The 20,335-nt window shown below is 44.7% G+C and overlaps 1 long non-coding RNA gene across 1 annotated transcript in view; it reads left to right on the top strand.

Moving 5' to 3' along the window:
- Positions 1–7,796: 7,796 nt before the first annotated feature.
- Positions 7,797–20,335, top strand: part of LOC144177987 (uncharacterized) — a 30,621-nt gene continuing 18,082 nt past the window's right edge. Inside the window, exon 1 of the long non-coding RNA XR_013323903.1 lies at positions 7,797–7,937. This is a non-coding gene — a long non-coding RNA (uncharacterized LOC144177987). The remainder of the gene's footprint in view (positions 7,938–20,335) is intronic.

Below are 20,335 nucleotides of genomic sequence, written 5' to 3'. Positions count from 1 at the left end.
ACTGAAACCCTTTATGCTGGCTTTAATAACACACTCAGTTTAGAGTCGTCATCTTGAGGAACAGCGCGAACTAACAGGGACACAATAAGAAAGAAGTGGACAGGACTAGCGCTGGTCCTGTCCACTTCTTTCTTAATGTGTCCCTGTTAGTTCGCGCTGTTCCCCAAGATGCAAGTACACCAACTCGCCCAACTCGCCACCCTGTTAGAGTCGTCAGCCTGCTCTCCGCACCCAACGCGGCCTCTCCAGCCTTCTCAAGGAGCCCAACTGTTTTGGTTCAAACTGCTCGCCTTCAAGATGACTCCAGCCCACTTGCTACACTGACTTCCCCCTCCTAACTTAGAGTATCCCTGCTACAATAAAGTCTATCTCTCTTTCCCGTCCTTTCCCTCTCTCTCTATTTCCTTTGCGTCATTTCTTTTTTCTCTTTGTTACTGTGACTGACGAGGTTTCCTAATCCCTTGGTAAGCCCTACGTATACGCTGCTAGCGTAAGCACACTTTAGTACTTTCGTATTTAGCATGCTCCAGATACCCCTGTATAACTCCAATGGTGCGATTGTGTGCTTTTATTTCCATCTTGATGTTACTTTTTCATTGCGTTATTTTTGTTTCCACTGGTTATTTCTTCTTCATTTAGTGCGTGGACGCCAGCCCACGTGGGTGGCAATGTTTGTTCCCTTTTGTTTACCTGTTCACCATTGTGAGCCGTACATGGTCCCTAATATTGTAGACGGTATATAATAATTAGGAGGCCAGCTGTACTTACAAGACAGAAAAATCTTCACCCAGCCATTAACATCGTATGGCAAAACACTTCAGAAACAAGCATAAATTTAGTGCGGAAACCAGGCCACATATGACCCCCTTGCGACGCAGCCAAACACCACCCAGCCTATGAATTGACTGGGCCAGCAACAAGGGAATGCGAGCTGGAGACTGCCCATCTGATATTGGCTTACCAAGATATTGCGCACTACTATAAGCTGGAACGCAGGCATTACAAAACCCCGCTTACAGAGAGAGTCAGAGAGAGAGAGAAAATTAATGAAAGCCACCGAGGTTAGCCGAGCCGTGGCGCTGGCTTCCTACGATAGATTATAGAAGAAAAAAAGAAATAATGCAAAAAAAACAGCAACAAAAACTATAAAAATTAAAAGATGTCATTTGATGCTCACAAAATTTTCAATCACAAAACTCTCTCCAGTTCTGTGTTCCGAAGAAACTACAAGAGAGCTTTGATTGCCGTGAATATTGACTGAGACCTGACCAAAGTCCCCAAAACAGCACTCAATTCAAGCCCCGCACCAAGCTGCCTGCACAAAGATAATATTAGTTTCTGACTGTGCACGGTGAACTTTGGGCACTCACATAACAGAACGAAGAGAGAAACACTAGGAGCAAGGTAATTTATTAGCCTTGGCTCACGAGAAACAGAGACCCTCTGCGCTTCTGTGGCTTCAGATGTGAAGATGACAGGTTGTGGGTGCGGGCCATTGGTCGGTTTGAGCAACAAAGCGACAGTGTCACTGTTTCAAAGTGTTTATCCTTAATATCTTCACGTGACTGAACGTTTCTGAATTTCCGCTAAGGAAAAAGACATTGAACATGTTTGCTGAAAAAAAAAGCTGGGTTTTCGGAAAACGTTACAGTAAACAGACTGTGCCAAGCCAAAGGGTGCAACCGGAAGATCAGGGTCTCAGATTCTGCGGCTTCCTTTTTGCCTCTGAATCATCTCACGCTAGACTTGTGGTAACTAGCTGGTCCAAGCTGCCTGCCATATCCAGATAGAAGTGAAATACGTAATGTTTGAGTTGTTCTCCCCTCAGCATACCCTTGGAGAAGGCCAGCTTGCGTGATAGAGGGTGGGTGTCTCCCCGAATTTAGCGCATTTTTGTTATCACTGACCTTTTTTAGAACCTTCGGTATAGACAATTGCAACAGTCGAGCAGATACACTGGTTGGATATGCAGAGAGGAAAAACCTGAGGTTGATGAACACATTCTTTTATAAACGAAAGAATACGAAATTGGCATTGAAAAGTTCTGATGGCACATCCAAAAATGAAGTCGACTTCAGTTTAAGTGACTGCCCAGGTATAGTGCAAGATGTAGAGGTGCTATGTAAGATTCAGAGCTGCGGTCATAGGATGGTTCGGTACAAGAGAAGGCTGAATCTCAAAACAAAGAATGAAACTTGTGAAAACTAAGAAACCCCGCATGGAGTCGGTGATAGCCGGATCGCAGGAGTTTAAAATAACACTCCTAAATAAATTCGCCCTTTTTAACGAGCAGACCAAAGTCAGTGTGGACAGGTTAAATTACAACCTAAGATCGGCACTCACTGAATCGGTGGCAGCTGTGGAAGAAGCAACATGTAGGTACCAAACTGGAAAACTAAGAAAACAAATGAACTAAGCGCCAAACGCAAGAACATGATAGTGTCAAGTGTGGCGGATCCGATTGAATTATCGCAGCATTCTAGACTGATAATCTGTGGTGACCAGAACACTACAATGTCCTTCCCAACCAGAGCCCTGTCAAACGTGCTTCTACGTAACACGCCGCGCCCTGCCTTCTATGCTGGCCGAGCTTACGGCCATCTGGGTTGGCTTGCAAGCACTATCAAGCAAGCAAGCAAGCAAGCAAGCATCAAGCAAGCCCCTCGAGGTATTACTTTGCAAATTTATACAGACTCCACGGCGGCCATCCGTGATTTACATCGAGTAAATAACAAATCAGCTATCTCGGGGACATTCATGACATACTGTATACGTACCCCTGCCCTCTGCGGGTGTCGTGGGTCCCCCGAATACTCTCCCCGGTCACATTGCAGCGGATGGTGCCTGCCACACTGAATTTGTTCCACGACCATTGCCTTTACTGACACTAGACACCCCAGAACAGTTTCTCCAAAGGAAAGAAGATCGTCGCGCCACACGAGCTTTAATTCCACCGTGTGGAACGGACCTCCCTAGCAGGCTCGCTCGCTGGGAGGAGGTCTAGCTGCAAACACTTCGTGTTGGCGCAGCCCTCTCTCCCACTGTTACCCCGGAGTGGCCGCCACGTTACCATGCCCCGCTCACACAGAACTGCCCCTTTTGCACAGCTCCTGCGGAAGATGCGGACACTGAACATTTGCTGCGGACTTGCACTTCATTGGAAGCGGCGAGAACAAGACACTTCCGAGGCACAGGCCTCCACCCTGGCAGACCATGGGACCTCCATCGGTGGATTTGGGGACCCCATCATCGCTCCCTCCTAGCGTTTTTTCGCGAAACGGGGGTTAATCTATACCTGTGACGTGGTATGTATGCCACCGGGCATACTATCGCAATAGAAAAAGAAGTAAACAAAATGACATTCGTGAATATAACATGGCAGTCATCGTGGAAACGCTGCACATAGAGGGAAGCTCAAAAGCAACTACGAGAAAGGTAGCCATCGGCAAACACACGATGTACGCACTCAGCCAAGAGCAGGGGTACATTACGCACAACTTCGAAGCGATAATGAATGTATCAGAACGATTCTACACCAGGCTGTGTGCCAGCGACGTTAGACCAGGGGAAACTGCATAGAGTACAAACTGAACTTGCGTTGCCCCAATAGTAACAAAACAGGAAGTTTGGAACGGTCTTAAAGGAATAAAAGTGGGAAAAGCTGCAGGTGACTACGGCATAATCGTATATATTTTGAAGGAGGAAGGCGATGTACTGGAAAAGCTTGCTGCACTATTTCTAGAACGCTTGCAGAGTCAAAAAGGGCCCATATACTGGGAAAACGCTAACATTATTCTAAATTCATATGAAGGGAGATTTCAAGGATCTCAAGAATTACAGTCATAAGCCTACTCTCAGTTGTTTACAAGCTGTTTACCAAAATAATAGCCGCATAGGTGACATCCTAGATTCCCAACAACCCAGAGAGCAGACTGGGTATAAGAAATTGTACTCAACTACGAATCACATCCATGTCATCAGCCAAGTGATATTAAAATCCGCTAAAATCCCCTTTACATGGCATTTATACATTATGAGCATACGTTTGATTTTGTACTCACCGCAGCCGTGTTAGAAGCACTGAAAGACCAGGGAATAGAGGGAACCTGCACAAGACTTCCAGTAGACATATATAAGGAATGCACGGGCAGGGTAACGCTCCAGAAGCAAAGCGATAAATTTCCGAGAATAGTTAGAAAGCTTGACGGGGAAAGCATAGGATGAAGGATAAACGGGCAATACTTGATCCATTTGAGGTTTGCGGACGACACAGCATTGCTCAATGAGCGTCCAGAACACATTCAATGCTTGTGGAACTACAATCAAAGCATGACCATGGGGCTATAAATAAATAGGAATAAATCTAAAATAATGAGAAACAAGCATACCAAAAAAGTCCTCTGGGTATTAGGAAACGAAACGCTGGCAGAAGTAAAAGAATATGGCTATCGCGGGCAGATGGTTTGTGCTTACCCCAACTACGAGAGGGAAATCTGGCGCAGAATAGGTGTGGGTTATAGAACACTCGACAAACACTGCCAAATATTAAAATTAAACTACTTCTGTCGCTCAAAAGAAGAATCTACAACACGTTTACACTACCAGTTATGGCATACGGAGCTGAAATGTGGCATCTCACTAAACAGATAGAAAGCAAGCTTAGGTCGCCTCAACGGGCCATGGAACGCATAATGTTAGGAATAACACTCAGGGACAAGAAACGAGCTATCTGCATCAGAGAACAGAGTAGAGTAGAAGATATTATAGTTCAAATAAAAAAAATGGCTTTGTCTAGAGTGCCGTTCGACGGTACTATAAGCACTCCACTATATCGACGTCCGCTGGCGTTCTTGTAAATAAAATTCCACATCTGGCACTACATTGCTCTACATAACGTAAAGTAAGGTAAAGTAAGGTAACACAACTATGATAACATGACCTAACGAACGCAAAGCAATGATCTAGAAATCCGAAAATAACCTAAGCCGTGAAAATTATACTTCAATTTAAAGATACAAAAACAAGTGAGGCAGGAGACGGTCTCGAACCACCATCCTTAGAATCAAGAAGCTATGGCCGATCCTCTACACCAGGCCGATATTACTTTTTTTAATTTCGGTTCTATTATTGTGCTCCTAGAGATAGTGGCGATGGGGGAACACTCCTCCTTTTATTTTTCCTCCGCTTCTCCCCGGCGCTTCTGGCGGCGCGCAAAAACGGTCACCGCTGCCGCACGGCGAGACGGTGAGGCCGGCGTGCCGGTCATGTAGTGGCCGATTTCCCGTGTGTGCACCCTCGGGCATTGTGCTGCTGCAAAAGGGACGCCAAGAACACCAGGATGAATAGCAATACAAATCCTGTTCTTGTTCTGTTATCGAGAGGGGAGAACCTCGTTCATATGCCGTGAAGCTGAGCTGAAGGAAGGACTTGTGTCGTGCGTGTGCTATGCTTGATGACAGACAACCTTGTCTGCGTTGTATCGCGCATAAAATGTCTGTCACCACACGTCGCGTTCGCGCACGTAACGCGAATAGAGTGTTCAAGTAAAGTTCGGGCTGGCGTCTGTACTGCCAAAGCGGCGTATGCCGACATACGTAGCTGGCCCGGTGGAGGCAGCGGTGAGGCGGTTGCCAGGTGTAAATGGGGGAGTGGGGACGGGGGTGGCAGATACAACCGGCATGAGCATCACCTGTTCCCCACATCACAACCGGCATTACCTATTCCCCACGCAAGCGGCGTCCCCGTCCCCTCGTATTGTTGCCATGACTATTATAACACGCTCAAGGCCGATATGGGGGTGGTGCTGTTATGGCAATAATAACACGATAATGTTTCCCTAGGCTCACCAGAAGAGAATATGGTGCTAGTGCCGGAATTAGTTCGGACGCTGGGTTGAAGGCTAAGTGACTACCTCCTGTCTACACTACAACAGACGCTTTAAGCGGTGCTAGCTTATTCGAATGTCATCGGACGGCACTGTAGCCATGCCTGCAGGGCTTAGCTAGAGTACCGTCGGACGGCCCCCTAGGCACTGCGTTAAGATAAATGGATGGACTTGGGCTCGACATGTTGTGAGACGAACCGAGAACCGGCGGGCAACTGGGGTAACAAAATGGATACGAAGAGACGAGTCTGGAAGAAGGGCGGACCATTAACCCGATGGAGGGATGAAACAAACCACTTCGGGAGTGAACAGTGGACTCGATAAGCACAGGACGGGAGTGGTTGGAGGCCAATGAGAGAGTCCTTCGTTCTGCAATGGAACAGACTAATATCATGGTGGTGGTAATGATGATGATGATGATTATGATGTAGATGATGATGATGGTGATGATGATAATTAACAGTTGATGCTCCAAGCGAAGATCTTCGCCCACATAGATTTGCACATACTTTTGTTGGTTTACCCTCTGCAAAATTTGCCATTATTCGGCATTGAGATCCCCTTGTGGCACAGGGGCGGAGCATGTTACAAAGCGTAGGATGACGAGACGTTCTTAACGTTTTTCGGGATGAAACTGCTGCAGTCATGGTCGCAAGATGCACGATATGTGAATTCTCGTGCCTCTTTATTGGCGCCTCGTTCTATTTCATACTGTTGTGTCCAGGTGTCCAGGAGACGCTAATTTTTTATTCTGCATGGGAGTACCTTAACCAAGCGACTGACCATTCTGCCTGCAGCCAACAGTCGTTTGACTTTTGAGAGTCAGTAATAATGTTCACGTGTATGCTCGATACTTCCAGAAGTGGGATTGCTGGAGGATACCCCGAACGTCCACTTTTTTGTTCCTGTATGTAAGGGGGTCATGCAGTCACAAAAATGGTTAGTGTAGGCGACTGCAATTTCTGCTCGCAATTCTTTACATCCAGGATTCAGTGCATACAGTGTTCTCGTGATTTTGGAACTCGCCTGGAATGAACTTGATCCTGACACGCTTTGGAATCGCTAGGGCACGCTGTGTTTACAAAATTATTTACGAGTCAAACCTGGTTCCTAAAGAACACGCTCCTAATCATTTTTTACTTGTTTTTGTTTTCTATCACTCCATCTACGACTACAGGGTAACTTATCGTATTGTCAACGCCGGTGAGGCGAAAAAAACTGCCTATTTTGTTCATGTTTTGTGGGCTTTTGCAGGCTATTGTTCATTTCGAAATTAATAATGGGGTGCCTAGGTCCAGTATAACTCTATCAATAAAATGTTTTGTCGGGCGAAGTGGTTTATGCTTTCAAAAATGTTAAAAACAGTGAAAACTACGAGGACATAGGAAAACAACTTGACAAGAGGAGCTCTAGTCTAGTGTTCTTGCGTTCCTCTGTTCTCGTACTTCACGTTCTTCTTAATTTCTATGAAAATTATTTTAGGTTACGAGAACAAAACTTGGCTGGTAGCAACACCAAAACGTCTTGGGTGAACGCAGAAACTTTCAGCGTTCTTCGGGAGTTTCTCGTGCAGATCCACGAAAATCTTTCTAGTTCCAATGGCATTTAAAACTTTGAATGCCGTTTTACTCAAATGTCCTTTCAAATGCTCGTGTAGCATGTGTATAAATCACCGGCCGTCATGACGGTTTCCTGTTTCTGCAGAAGAAAAGCATCATTCGACATTTTATGCAGTTTATGCTTTGTGATAAGGCTGTTTGTTCGCTCTGACTGCCTTACATTTCAAAGATTTGTGACCACAGAAAAGGTATAGATGCAAATAATGCAAAGCAACAATGCAAAACTAAATAACACAAGGAGGAAGGAGGCTCGACCTCTTTCAATCTGTGTTATTGTCTAGCCGCAAGTATGCTTCGGTACAGCCCCACAATGGGTTCTGCAGCCTGGTTTGAACAGCATGGCAACACTGCCGAGCATATTGCTTAGACTTGGCTTCATCTTATTTGTGAGAAATCATAAGCGTTTGTCCGACGAAGTCCTGGATGCTTGGAAGGTAAGTGACTGAGTATTCCTAAGCAGGAGTGTGCTTGTATTGAAAATAATGCATAATAACTTTGAACGATTATTTATTTTGTTTTCAGGCGTACAAGAACAAACTCTTAGAAAAAATACAGACAAAAAACTGTCTGAGGGAACTTTTAGTAGCACTGGCATAGGTTGATAGAACGATAGCAAATTTTATTAACACTTTAAGCTGCTTCATTTTCCGTGCAAAACCACCTTCCTGAATCTGGGTTTCCATAAAGCCTTGACACTGGACATGTTACGTTCGTAACATTCATGTACACCTGCATACAAAGTGTGTTTTGCGAGAACTGGAACAGCTGAAATGTTGTGACATAGGCTCTGCCTGCCAAAATCTATTGTGATAGTGCGATTTATTCTTGGTGTTTCATAGAAGCTAGAACATTTCATGCTCTACTTTACAATAACATGTTGTCTGCTATAGAATGGCCAGCTGTTGCTGTGACATCACGAATTGCGACTCAAAAAATAAAGCCGCAGATATTCAGAACGCTGCACGAACTCCTTGCGGAGCGACCCCCCATGTTACATTTTGTCGGCCGTGTTCTGTGCAAAACTACTGAACATTCCAATTAATATAAGATCTGAAGGGACCTAAAGGTTTCCTTGATTTATCGGGAAGTTTGAACTGTCAGATGTCGTTCGATCCCAGCGCTCGCTATTACACACTTTATATAGAGGGTATTTATAGTAGAGGGTACTTTATAGTAGAGGTTGTGTAATCACTTCACAGCCCAGGTGTATTATAGACCTTCTTCGGAGAAGAATCTTCCCTCACAAGTAAACGTGAGAGCGCCGACACTAGAAGCCAATTATCCCTACTGACGTCACGTCGGAGCGGGAAAATTCCCGTAAAAAGTGAAAGCGAAAGAACCAAGTGATAGTTTAAAAGCCAACAATAAAAGAAAGTGCACATCGCCGCTAGCATGAGAGTTATTTGTAATTGTGTATTCATGACGTAGCCGATGACGCAACGTGCTCCTGATTATTATAAATAGAACGTAACAGCCCGATCAACCACCAAGCACCTTCCACGCTCAACCACCTTCAAAGACTGCAATGGCCGGTGATTTTTATACTTTAAGTACACAAAATAAATGAACCATGCTTGAAAGGTACACAACTAGTTTACTGTCAGTCTATTGCAGACAACACGTTAGAGAAACATAAATCAGGCTCGGTATTACAAATTTGGTCGGTTTCAACCAATTACGTCACGTAAAAAATTAGTTTCAGAAACGACCCGACTCAGAATAACTACCTGCATTGAGTACAGAATAGTGGTAAGAACGCCAGACGCAGAAAATTCTACTATATACGGTTGCTTGATTTCAGACGCTTGTTCACTAACACAGCCATTTTTTTGTGAAGTAGACTAATCTGCAGCGAGGCATCTTGACTGCTCCTTACATACTGCCTGGAAATCTAACTGGTGACATCGAAAACTGACTCTTGAAACAAGATGGACTGCGCTAAATCAGAGTGTATTCACGTTACCCTAGAGCACGCAATGAAGTCTATAAGAGGGCGTTGTCGATAACTTCTGAACATTGGAACAACTTTTACACTGTCTAGCCATTCAAACAGGCTGAGTTTTCTTACATGTGTGTAATGAACGGCCGAAATCTTGTGCCCTTATGTGGGCTCTATTACTGGCAAAAAGTAAAAAAATCTCAAAACAGCCCAGAGCATTTGGTGAGTTTTTGTACGACTGCAAAGTTTCAAAAAAAAATGGGGACGCCCAAGCACTAGTTAGGTAGTAAGTAGTAGTAGTAGTAGTAGTAGTAGTAGTAGTAGTGGTGGTGGTGGTGGTGGTGGTGGTGGTAGCAGTAGTAGTAGTAGTAGTAGCAGTAGTAGTAGTAGTAGTAGTAGTAGTAGTAGTAGTAGTAGTAGTAGTAGTAGTAGTAGTACCAGCAGAAGCAGCAGTAACAACCTTATTTTGCCCAAAAAGCGGGGCTTCCAATTTTTGGGGGAACTCAACGTATGTTTCATTGTCGAGCGAATATGCTGATATTAGGTATCGGCACCATGGCGCCATGGATCGCTGATGACTGCTGCGCTTGATCGTTAGAGAGGGGCCAGCGTGAGAAGTTCGGCGCAGTTGTACTGAAATCAGGTTTACTTTTAGAACGGGCGCCAACTTTTCACTTCTGCGTCTTTTTCTTCTCTTTGTTACAGTTAGTGAGCGTATCGGCCAATCGTCCGTGTAAGCACTACGTGTAGCCTTAACTTCAGGTACTTGCAAGGCTGATGATTAAACGTGCCTAGCAAAATCAAAATTATCTTACTGAAATCCGTGAGTAGATTGCCGGCTGACGAAGTGATACCTCAAATAGCAATGTAAGCCTAGAGTCAGCTGCGCACAGCTACTTGACATCACGAAGGAAAGAAGCCATTTAGAGGGAAGCTACTTTGCTACTCGCGTAACTGATACTTCTTTAGTTAGCATGCCAAAAATTAGCACTGTATACCTTCGAACGTTCATCTAGTGCAGGTTTTTATTTTAAAATTTTCAGGTGTAAACCAGGTCGAGGCTCATATTAGAAATGATGTCGTTAGAGTATAGGCTGTCTAGCGATAGCGATGTCCATGCTCACCCACCGCGGTGGCTCAATCGCTAAGGCTGAACACGAGGTGGCGGGTTCGATTCCCGGCCGCGGCGGCCGCTTTCCTGGTGCAGGCGAAAAGCAAAAACGCCCGTGTGTACGAGATTTCGGCGCACGTTAAATATCCCCAGGTGGTCAACATTAATCCGGAGCTCTACACTATGGCGCGCCTCATTGCCTGCGTTGCGTCGGCGCGTTAAACCCTACAATCAATCTATCATGTCCATGCGCAAATCTGGGGCATTTGTATCGGCTGCAGAGCGCCCCCAATATTACGTGATACCTCTCTGGAAGAATTTGTTCCCACTCTATAAAAGAAACGAAACAACATGGGGAACAAATTTTAACACTTTTGTGGACGAGTCATTATGTGTCACGGATAAGGACTGTACCATAACTTCAACGTGAACATCGTAATAATTCTCAAGGAAAGAGAATTTGTGTCACGTATACGGTCGAGACATTAAAGAATGATTGCATTCAGTGTTAAAATTTGTCTTCGAAGTTTGCTAGAAACAACGCCTGCTAATGTATGGGCCTTTTTTATTTTTATTTATACCCCCGGTACAAATCTGGCATTACAGTGGGGAAAGACAAAGGAACCGCCAACTCGAATTGCTACAAGTTGCATTAAGTCAATGAAGACAATATCATGTGTACTCAATACATCAAGGAACTCAGATTTTCAGGTTGACAAACTGTTGACGGAAGTGAGATTACAGAAACAGAACAAGAAACTGAGGTTGACAGGTTAAAAAAAATCACGCATTGGTCTTTTAGGCAGCACCTAAACACAAAAAACTCGTTATCAATTTACCACTTCAGCTTACTCTAAGAAAGGAAAACACGAAGCACTACCGACAGCAGCAACAATGGCTGAAGGCAAACGATTGAACTGGAAAACTGTTTTGGGGTCAAAATAATTTTTGAATCATGCAGTGTTACATCGGTACTCCCACACTTTGTGAATGTTATCGACTCGTCCAGATACGTAGTGTGGCGGGAAAATGTAACTGTCATGAAAAACACAGGTTCGGGATAACCAAACATTATGAGAGCTTCAGGAGCTGCTTAGCTCCCCGTTTACTGAACTACTCCTCTCGTCACACAAAGCAGGTTTAGAATACCATTGCCTGCTTGTGTTTTTGTTCAGGGGTTGCGAAGCCCCGTATTCCTCTGAGAAGAACGAGCTTTCATAGGAAAATCCATAAGTTACGGCAGGGTGTATTTCCAGAAGGCCATTCATCCTAGACTTGTGAAAAACTTTGTCGAATCATCTGGTCGAGAACTAAAAGCCTAGACGTAGCAGATGAATCCCAAGACCGAAAGGGACTTGCTTTCATTAAATATCTTCATAGAATAGCGGACCCGTTTAAGGAACTCGGTTCGCGCTTTGGGATGAGAACTGCCATAGGGGGCCACAAAAATTGCGCTGGGTCCGTACAAGAGTAGATAAAAAGCTGAAGCGCGGGTTTAATAAGAAAGTGGCAATCCAGGGAATCAAGCAGGCCAACTGTTATGTTACGTGCGCATCAGGTGTGGTTTATCGCATCATCTTCAATGTGACTGAACATAGGCTGCCAAATTGGGCCTTGTAATAATATGTACTTGCGAGATCATCATCGGTTGTGGAAATGTCCCAATTCACAATGCCTCAAGTGCGGCCGCAGGCAACAATTTTATGCTACTGACATTTCATTCAAACACACATAAGAAATTAAATGGTCAATTTAATTAAACTAAATTAAACAGTCGATAAATACAGGAGGAGGAGGAATAAATGTTTATTCCACGAGCGCTGGTGCTGCTGTTAGGGCACCCGCCCGGTGGGGGGCGTCCCTAGTCCGGGATGCCCTGGGCTTGGCTGGCAGTCCAGGCCCTCTTCACCAGTATACGCTGGGTCCCAGGGTCTGGACTTTTCAGGCAGGCCACCCACTGCTCGTAAGAGGGGGAAGGGTTGGGGGGTAGGCCTGGGGTTTGTCCGCACTCCCATACTTAGTGGTAAAGCGTGCCCGGCAAGGGACAGAAATTGCAGGTGGCCGGGTATATGGTGGGGTAGATCGCGTGAAGGAGGGTGCGATGGGGATAGGAGTTCGTTTGTATCCTTCTCAGGCTGGTGGCTTCTTGTCTCGATAACTGGGGATGTGGAGCCGGGAATAATGTTCTGCCTTGGCGATAGTGGGCCGGAATGTCTCCATATTTGACAAGAGGTTCTGTTTTGGGAGCGGCAGGCGATGTTTGTCCCTCGTAGATAATGGCCCGGTGTACGTGCGCGCGGGCAGCGGCATGGGCCGCCTCATTACCAGCGAGGGATGTGTGTCCGGGTACCCAGACGATTTCTATTTCAGGTAGCTGACCCTTGGTTTCGAGGATGCGGAGGGCTGTTTTGGAGATGCGTCCCTGTAGATAGCTGCGGCACGCTGCTTGCGAATCCGTAAGCACTGTGATTGCGTCCTCGCTAGTCGTTGCGGCCAGAGCAATAGCCACTTCCTCTGCGCTTTCCGTCTGCGTTGTACGGACGGTGAGGCAGGTCACTTCTTGCCCTGTTGAATTGGTGACGCATACCGCGTGCGCTGGTCGCTGCAGATAAGGAGACGCGTCAGTGTACCTTGTGGTTGGATTTCGCCCATACTTTATGTCCATGGCCCTGGCTCGTGCGATTCTGCGAGCTTGATTGTAAATTGGGTGCATGTGGCGTGGTAGTGGCCTTACCCTGATGTTCTGTCGAATAAGTAGGGGAATCCTAACCTTGTGGTCTTGTATTGGCGGCGTTTTATAGTGCAATCTTCTTAAGGTCGCACGTCCTGTTGGCGTTAATTTGAGGCGTTCTATTTGAGAGGTATGATGGGCTTCCTCTATCTCTTCCCAGGTATTGTGTAATCCAAGTTGAAGCAATTTCTTTGTCGATGTCTTGCAGGGCAATCCTATGGCGGTCTTATATGCTTGGCGGGTAAAGATATTCAATCTTGCCTTCTCATTCTTTTTGAGAGCCAAGTACGGCGCACCGTACGCCATCCGGCTGACTAGTATTGCCTGCACCATGCGCAAGGTGTCCGACTCTTGCAATCCAAATCGGCGATTTGATACGCGGTGTATTAAGTGAGTCAATTGACTGATTGATTGATTGATTGTAGGGTTTAACGCGCCGACGCAACGCAGGCGATGAGGCGCGCAGTAGTGGAGGGCTCCGGATTAATTTTGACCACCTGGGGATCTTTAACGTGCGCCGAAATCTCGTACACACGGGCGTTTTTGCTTTTCGCCTCCATCAGAAAAGCGGCCGCCGCGGCCGGGAATCGAACCCGCGACCTCGTGCTCAGCAGCGCAACGCCTTAGCCACTGAGCCACCGCGGCGGGTGTCAATTGACTGAGCGTCCTTTTTAGTGGGGCTATGGTGTGGAGGCCTGATCCATTTTGGGGGATTGTAAGTCTCAAAATCCACAGATGGGATACCTTTGGGACTGGTTTTCCTGCTATGTGAATTTCCGGATCCGGAATGCTCCGCTTCTTTCGTTGAGCCGTCCGACTACTGAGATCAAGGAGTGCCGACTTTTCTGGTGCGCAGATGTATCAGCCAAGCAACTGCCGTTCACCACCCGAAGAAGATTGCTTATCAGTAAAATTCTTGATTCTCCTGTGGCTGTTATTTCGTCCTTTGGCTTTTTTTTCTGCATATATAAATTTCCTTCTTGATCTAGGAACTCCAGTTCGTACACGAGCGCCATCCCTGTGTTTTGGGGCTCCACTTGCGTTCAATCATGCTGGTTTCCGCTGAAAAATATTAAACTTCGCGCGAAGTTGGACCTACTACTTTTGTTAAACGTCTTTTCAACGAACCCGAAAATTTGTCAAGTTCTCTGTATTCATAATTGTTACCATGGGTGATATCCGTGAGGGGGGGGGTCAGGGGCGAGATATAGGCGGAATGCCTGAAAAAGCCTCTGCCCACGTACAGTTCAGTGTAGAAGGTGCGAAATGCATAAATCGTATTATCAAGCACGCAACAAAAGACACGCGACACATAGTGCTTAGAATAGAACATTCAAATATTTGACATAACGTTGAATAGAGCTCAAAATATACTTTTCAAAAAACTCTAACGATACCATGTCACCCACAAATAAACAGACTACATTCCAAGTACGTAACAAAAACGCACGCGTTACAGAGAAATGAAAAAAAATAAAACAACCCGATGCATACATTTAAAATTTACACAGCATGTCACAATGCGCCAATTTGTGCGAATACACAAGACACACTGCAAGCAAATCAATTTTCACAGTTCTATGCCGGATAATACACAACACCACTGTAAACTATAAACCTTCTGCATGCACCATTGAAACTTTGAAAAGACTGATCAAAATAATGTATATATCACCCCTGTTCAACGTGCTAAGGGTCTTTAAGTGTAACGTCGGCCTACCGCAATTTGCTTGTGTTACAGGCAGCCTGTGCTTAGAGTAACTTATATTGTACCCCCTGGAGCCGCCGTCCGGTGGTTTGTTATAAATTCCAGATTTTTTATCCCACTGCAAAGTTCAAGGTAGTATATTTGGTCCGCCTTCAGCATATTATGTTTATTCAATAGAGGCTAAGGTCGGAGTTCCCGTTTGTCCCCCTGATGGATCTCGCGTGTGCGTAATACTTTTTTCTGCAAAATGATTAGTCTATCACAGTTGCAAGCTGGTGTAGTACCCAATACTAAAATTTCATCGCTCAGCTTGGAACAAAACAGTGAACAGGGGTTTTGCTTTAACCAGGTCGGGAAAACACTGTGTATTTTATACATGCAGCCAATGGCTTTAAATAGATCAGTTTCCAGTTTATTGAAGCGTGTATTCCAGGATAGGTTATCGGTAAACCATACACCTAAAAATTTTGTTCTGTAACGTCTTCTAGTATGTTACCGTCAAATACAATTTTAACATTAGTTGTATCCGTTTACTCATTGTTTTGAAGATGGTATACTTAGTTTTATTTGTATTCAAGCTTAACCGATTTTGGTTAAACCATTGAGACAGTTCCATAAGGTAAGCATTCACGTATTCTTCCAGGCTTTTCTTTGCTTCCGCCATAAAAAATATTGGTGTCGTCGGCGTACATAATTAATTCTAGGGATCCTGGTATTTCGGTAATTTCATTTACGTACGCAAGAAACAGTAATGGACCCATTATTAGATCCTTGGGAACCCCGTGCTGAACTATAAGCTATTCAGAAATTAATGTTTTGCTGATAGCAACATATTGGTATCGGTTTGAGATGCGTTTTAATTATTTTTAGAGCTACTCCTCGTATACCGTATTACTCAAGCTTCTTGAGAAAAAAGTCATGCTGTACGGTATCGAAGGCTTTTTTTTCAAATCTAGGAATACTCCGATGGTGTATAATTTATTTTCAATGTTGTGAATAATTTTATCCGTTTGGTAATTAAGGCCAGTTCCGCGAATTTATTATTTTTTTTTTGAAGCAGTAGTGCGACGGTGTTATTCCTTAATCTTTCTGAAAAAACTCGTACTTCTCTCGTTTATAACCCGCTCTACTTATTTTTCAAAATGCTCGAAGTACAGAAATAGGTTCTTTAGTTATTGATATCGGTTTCCACACATCCTTTATAACCGGGGGTAACTCGAGAAAGTTTTAATTTGTCAGGAAATTCGGCAGATTCTAGTACCTTCTTTATTATACCGGATAAAATGGGACTACGTGTGTCTGCTACGTATTTAACAGCCAAAACCTTGATTTCATCGTAACCAGCGGCTTCATGGTTATCTAAGCCTGTGATTATTTGTTCAATTTCCTGCGGGGTTGTTGGAAAAACCATTATGAATTCGGATGGTTTTTCAACTCCTCTTATACTGGGCGTATTGGAATTGGTACCTGCATATACACCAACATTTTAAAAATCTCTGTTAACTTCCCCTGCACGTTCTTCTGCGTCAATTACAGTATTATTTATTAAGAGTACTTTTATAATGGCGAAACAGCGAGCAAAAAACAAGGACAGAAGGCACAAGACAACAACACGAGCGCTGACCATATATTTGAGTGTAAACCTTCTCTACCCAAGAAACTAGGGTGAACTTCAAAGAAAAGTTCAACAGTTCCAGAAAGCTTCCAACAGACATACCACAACTGTAACAAACTTCTCTTCGTCATTCTAATCCGTAATACACTGTGCAAAACAAGTGTGTAAACTGCCATGGGGAATAGAGTAAAAGAGGCCTACCACATCAATACGCAGAGCATTCGCTAGGTTTTTCAGCGGACAAATATTCCACCACTTGCTCAGAGCCAGTCACAAGAAAAGGATCTTCGATGTCCACAAAACGCAATTGCTGTTGTAGGAACGTAGAAATAGCGCCCTGCCAAGTACCCCGCTCCGTAATTATCACCCTGAAGGGGACATCTTGTTTATGGGTCTTGGCCGAAAAGAAAGCCTCCAGAGTGTCCTTTTTGTCCCACAAACACGAGTGCTTAGGGCATCCAAATTTAATTCATTTGGTAGCGCAACGCACTGTTTCTTCATCTGGAAGGTTTCAGTGGGGACTGTTTTAAATTCTTATCAATAGCAGCAAGCGCCTTAACACCAAATGTACCACCAGGAAGGACGACAAAAAAATTCCCTCGCACTTCCCCGAGGGGGAGAGTGTGTAAGTGCGAATGCATGGTTGTTGATTGCGCGATTACGGTGGATATCGTAATCTTGGAGTGGAGAGGAGGCGCCCAACACCCGCAGTCACTGAGCGGAGAGAAGAGGAGGAGAGTAGCGCCAGCCGTTACGGCGAGGGCTACACGAGCGCCCTCACGCGTCGGAATGCGGAGCGCCCGCTAAGCGAGCGAGAGCTCTCCCGCCCGAAGTGGAGAGGAGGCGCCCAACACCCGCAGTCACTGAGCGGAGAGAGGAGGAGGAGAGTAGCGCGCGCCCATCTCCCCCCGTTGCTAGGGAAGACGAGGAGGAAGACGAGGAGCGCGCGCACCCGCAGCTGTTGCTATGCGAACGACGGCGGCGGACGATTCAGGCTCGCTTAAGAAGTGCATTCGCACTTAACAATCCTTCTTTATCTGCCGTTAACAACCTTAAGTCATTAGCGACAAAGTAGTCAACCAGGGAATTCAACGGGCGCCCATTTACTTGCCTCGAGTTATCCCTGGACACCGCCGCGACAAGACAAAGAGAGTTCTGATCTAATAGGACCCTTTGTGTGACCGATGTGGCCATGGGAAGCTTCTCCACCGGCTTCAGGGCTGAATCCATGCAGAACTTCGGACCAAGCCACAGTAGACGAAAATGAGACTCAGGAACTTGACATTCGCCGAGCACCAAAACTTCTCTTTCACGGGCGTTGACCTTTTTTCTTGTCAGAATGGTTGGCCGTAGAAAGATCCAGAGCCACTCCGTTGTAGTATCCGCCGTTTTGCACCAGTACGCGAAGCTTTCGCCTCAATCCCCCCGCTCACCAGATTGCACCTTCAGGTAGAACCTCAAGACACTTGTCTGGTGATACCACTCCAACCGTAGAAGACGGCAACAACGCCTAGAGTGGCTGGCAGAAGGAAGCAACCATCCACACAATGCTTGAAGTTCCTTGGAGCACGTTGACTGTCTAGCATGCCACCAAGCCGACCTTGCTCGACAGATGCACACCGCGATGAGAGGCGTTAGGACTGCTGGATTAGTAAGATTAAAATTATCACACAAATAGATTTAAATTATGACACAAAAAAGAGCCCCAAGAACAAGTAATAAAGTTCAAAAGTGTCGCGGAGGAAATTCTTTGTTGTAACAAAATACGAATTTGCCCAGGAATTTTTCATAGGCACTTACAGGGCTGTGTTTTTGGAAAATCTCACGCCAACTTTCATTCTGAATGATAGAGCGAAGGTAACTGGACTTTCATTGTCGATGTTGCGAAAAACATTATTTTCTTCGAGGATAATAAAAATACCATTGGTAACTGGTGCTAAACAGAATACACGGAGATGGTCGCTCAGATCACATGAACCAACTTCAGCCGAAACGGAACTACCACCTAGATTCATAATACATAAATCAGCAGATGTCACGCTGGTACTGGTCACTCGAGTTTGTAGTAATATTAAATTGTTACAGGCATTGTGGTCGAGACGTTCTTGAAACTCACACGCTTCAGGGTTGTGCGGACCGGTGTCGAAATTTATGTCTCCGAGTATTATAAGTGGTGAGCTTGCGGATCCAGTATTAGACAGTACAGTATCAACGAACTGCAAGAACTCAGCCATGTTACCCGAAGGCGGCCTATACAACACACCAATAACGGTATTCAGTACTTCAATAAAAATTATTTACCGTGATACACCGCTCGACCGACGTCTGCATATAAAAAAGTGCCTTACTGTTTGAGTGACTCACTTATCAACGCGCAGCTAGAAGCGCTGGACATATTAAGACTCGAAATTTGGGGAGTACCCTTTTTTTCATTGTATAGGGGCTCACTAAGACGGGATTTTGGGAAATTGTAATCTCAAAAGGAGAAAGGCATACATTGCGTTAACGCAATTTTATCGATACCTCGCTCGTCCGTTGAGATACCCAAGTTGTTTTTGCTTATACATGTGGCGCGTAAAAATCTCTTAAAGCAGGTTTTATGGTTTCGTCTGGTAAGCTTTTATGGGGCGAATCTGGGGGTCGGAATAACTTAGCCATATTTGCAGATTCCCAATACATGTTTGACTAATTAATATATATTGAGTGATTTTTGCACGTAAATGTTAAACATACAAACACACAAACATTTTTTGTGAGTAAAATGAAAGTTAAAAGTGTTTTAATGGCGAAGAGGTCATACCAAAGCCCAGCAAAACTACGGGTCCAAGAAGCCTGACATTTCTGCAACACATTATCATACTGCTTCAAGCACTCAATATAGCTTGACTTTTCAAAGACTACTTTCATAGAAATTTAGAATAACTAAACAATTTTTATGCACTGCTTATTGCATCTGAGGTCATGCAGATATCGAACTGCTACTATCGGTTGTACGTGCTTCGGTTTTTTATCTTATCAGCCTTTAAAAGACTCACTTGAACTTGGGTTAAATGATGTTTTTCCGGACTTCTTTACAACGGTACAGCGTGTCAATATAGCCAATTGTTTATTGTGTTGAAATGTACGCAACCAAATACCCCAAAATTGATTTCAGTGTTTCGTCCTAAATAATAAGTAATAAGGTAGGCGATACATTTAAAATCGCTCCCTTCACAAAGTGGAAACGGCTAATATGTGATATTATACGCAACCAGAAATGACGGACTTTCACACTTTAAATTTCGCGACTGCATTGCTGTTATGTAGACGGAGTTCAAATAACCTTTACTCTTTACTTCATATTTAAGAAATAGAAAACAATTGTCCACGTAGCTGCTTGCTTCTCCGAAAGTTGAGGCCTCATCAACCGACGAGGATTCAGCAGCCGTCGTTAAGTCACTACATCCCCTCTATTCCCTTTTTCCCATGTTCTCCTCTCGTCTCTCGATTGCCAGCGATAATGCAATGCAGATTTATTCAAATTCTTTGAATGTTCCCGCGTTCACTCGACTCTTTTTGTCCCCCATTTTAGTCTTTTTTACTTCCTATGAGAAATCCCGATCCAACAAGTCTTCTAATTAAAGCATAGTATGGCACTTTATCACGTTTATATAGCCCAACAAATATGATCGTGTGTATACACTACCGCCAGACCAGTATGTGGACATGTGGGGCAGCAAAGCACGGTG

The sequence above is a fragment of the Haemaphysalis longicornis genome, unplaced genomic scaffold, assembly GCF_048455015.1.
Source record: "Haemaphysalis longicornis isolate Haplotype H1 unplaced genomic scaffold, Haemaphysalis longicornis Haplotype H1 scaffold_37, whole genome shotgun sequence".
NCBI lineage: Eukaryota > Metazoa > Arthropoda > Arachnida > Ixodida > Ixodidae > Haemaphysalis > Haemaphysalis longicornis.
The sequence above is the reverse complement of the archived record's forward strand: the minus strand, read 5'-3'. Positions and strand labels throughout refer to the sequence as shown.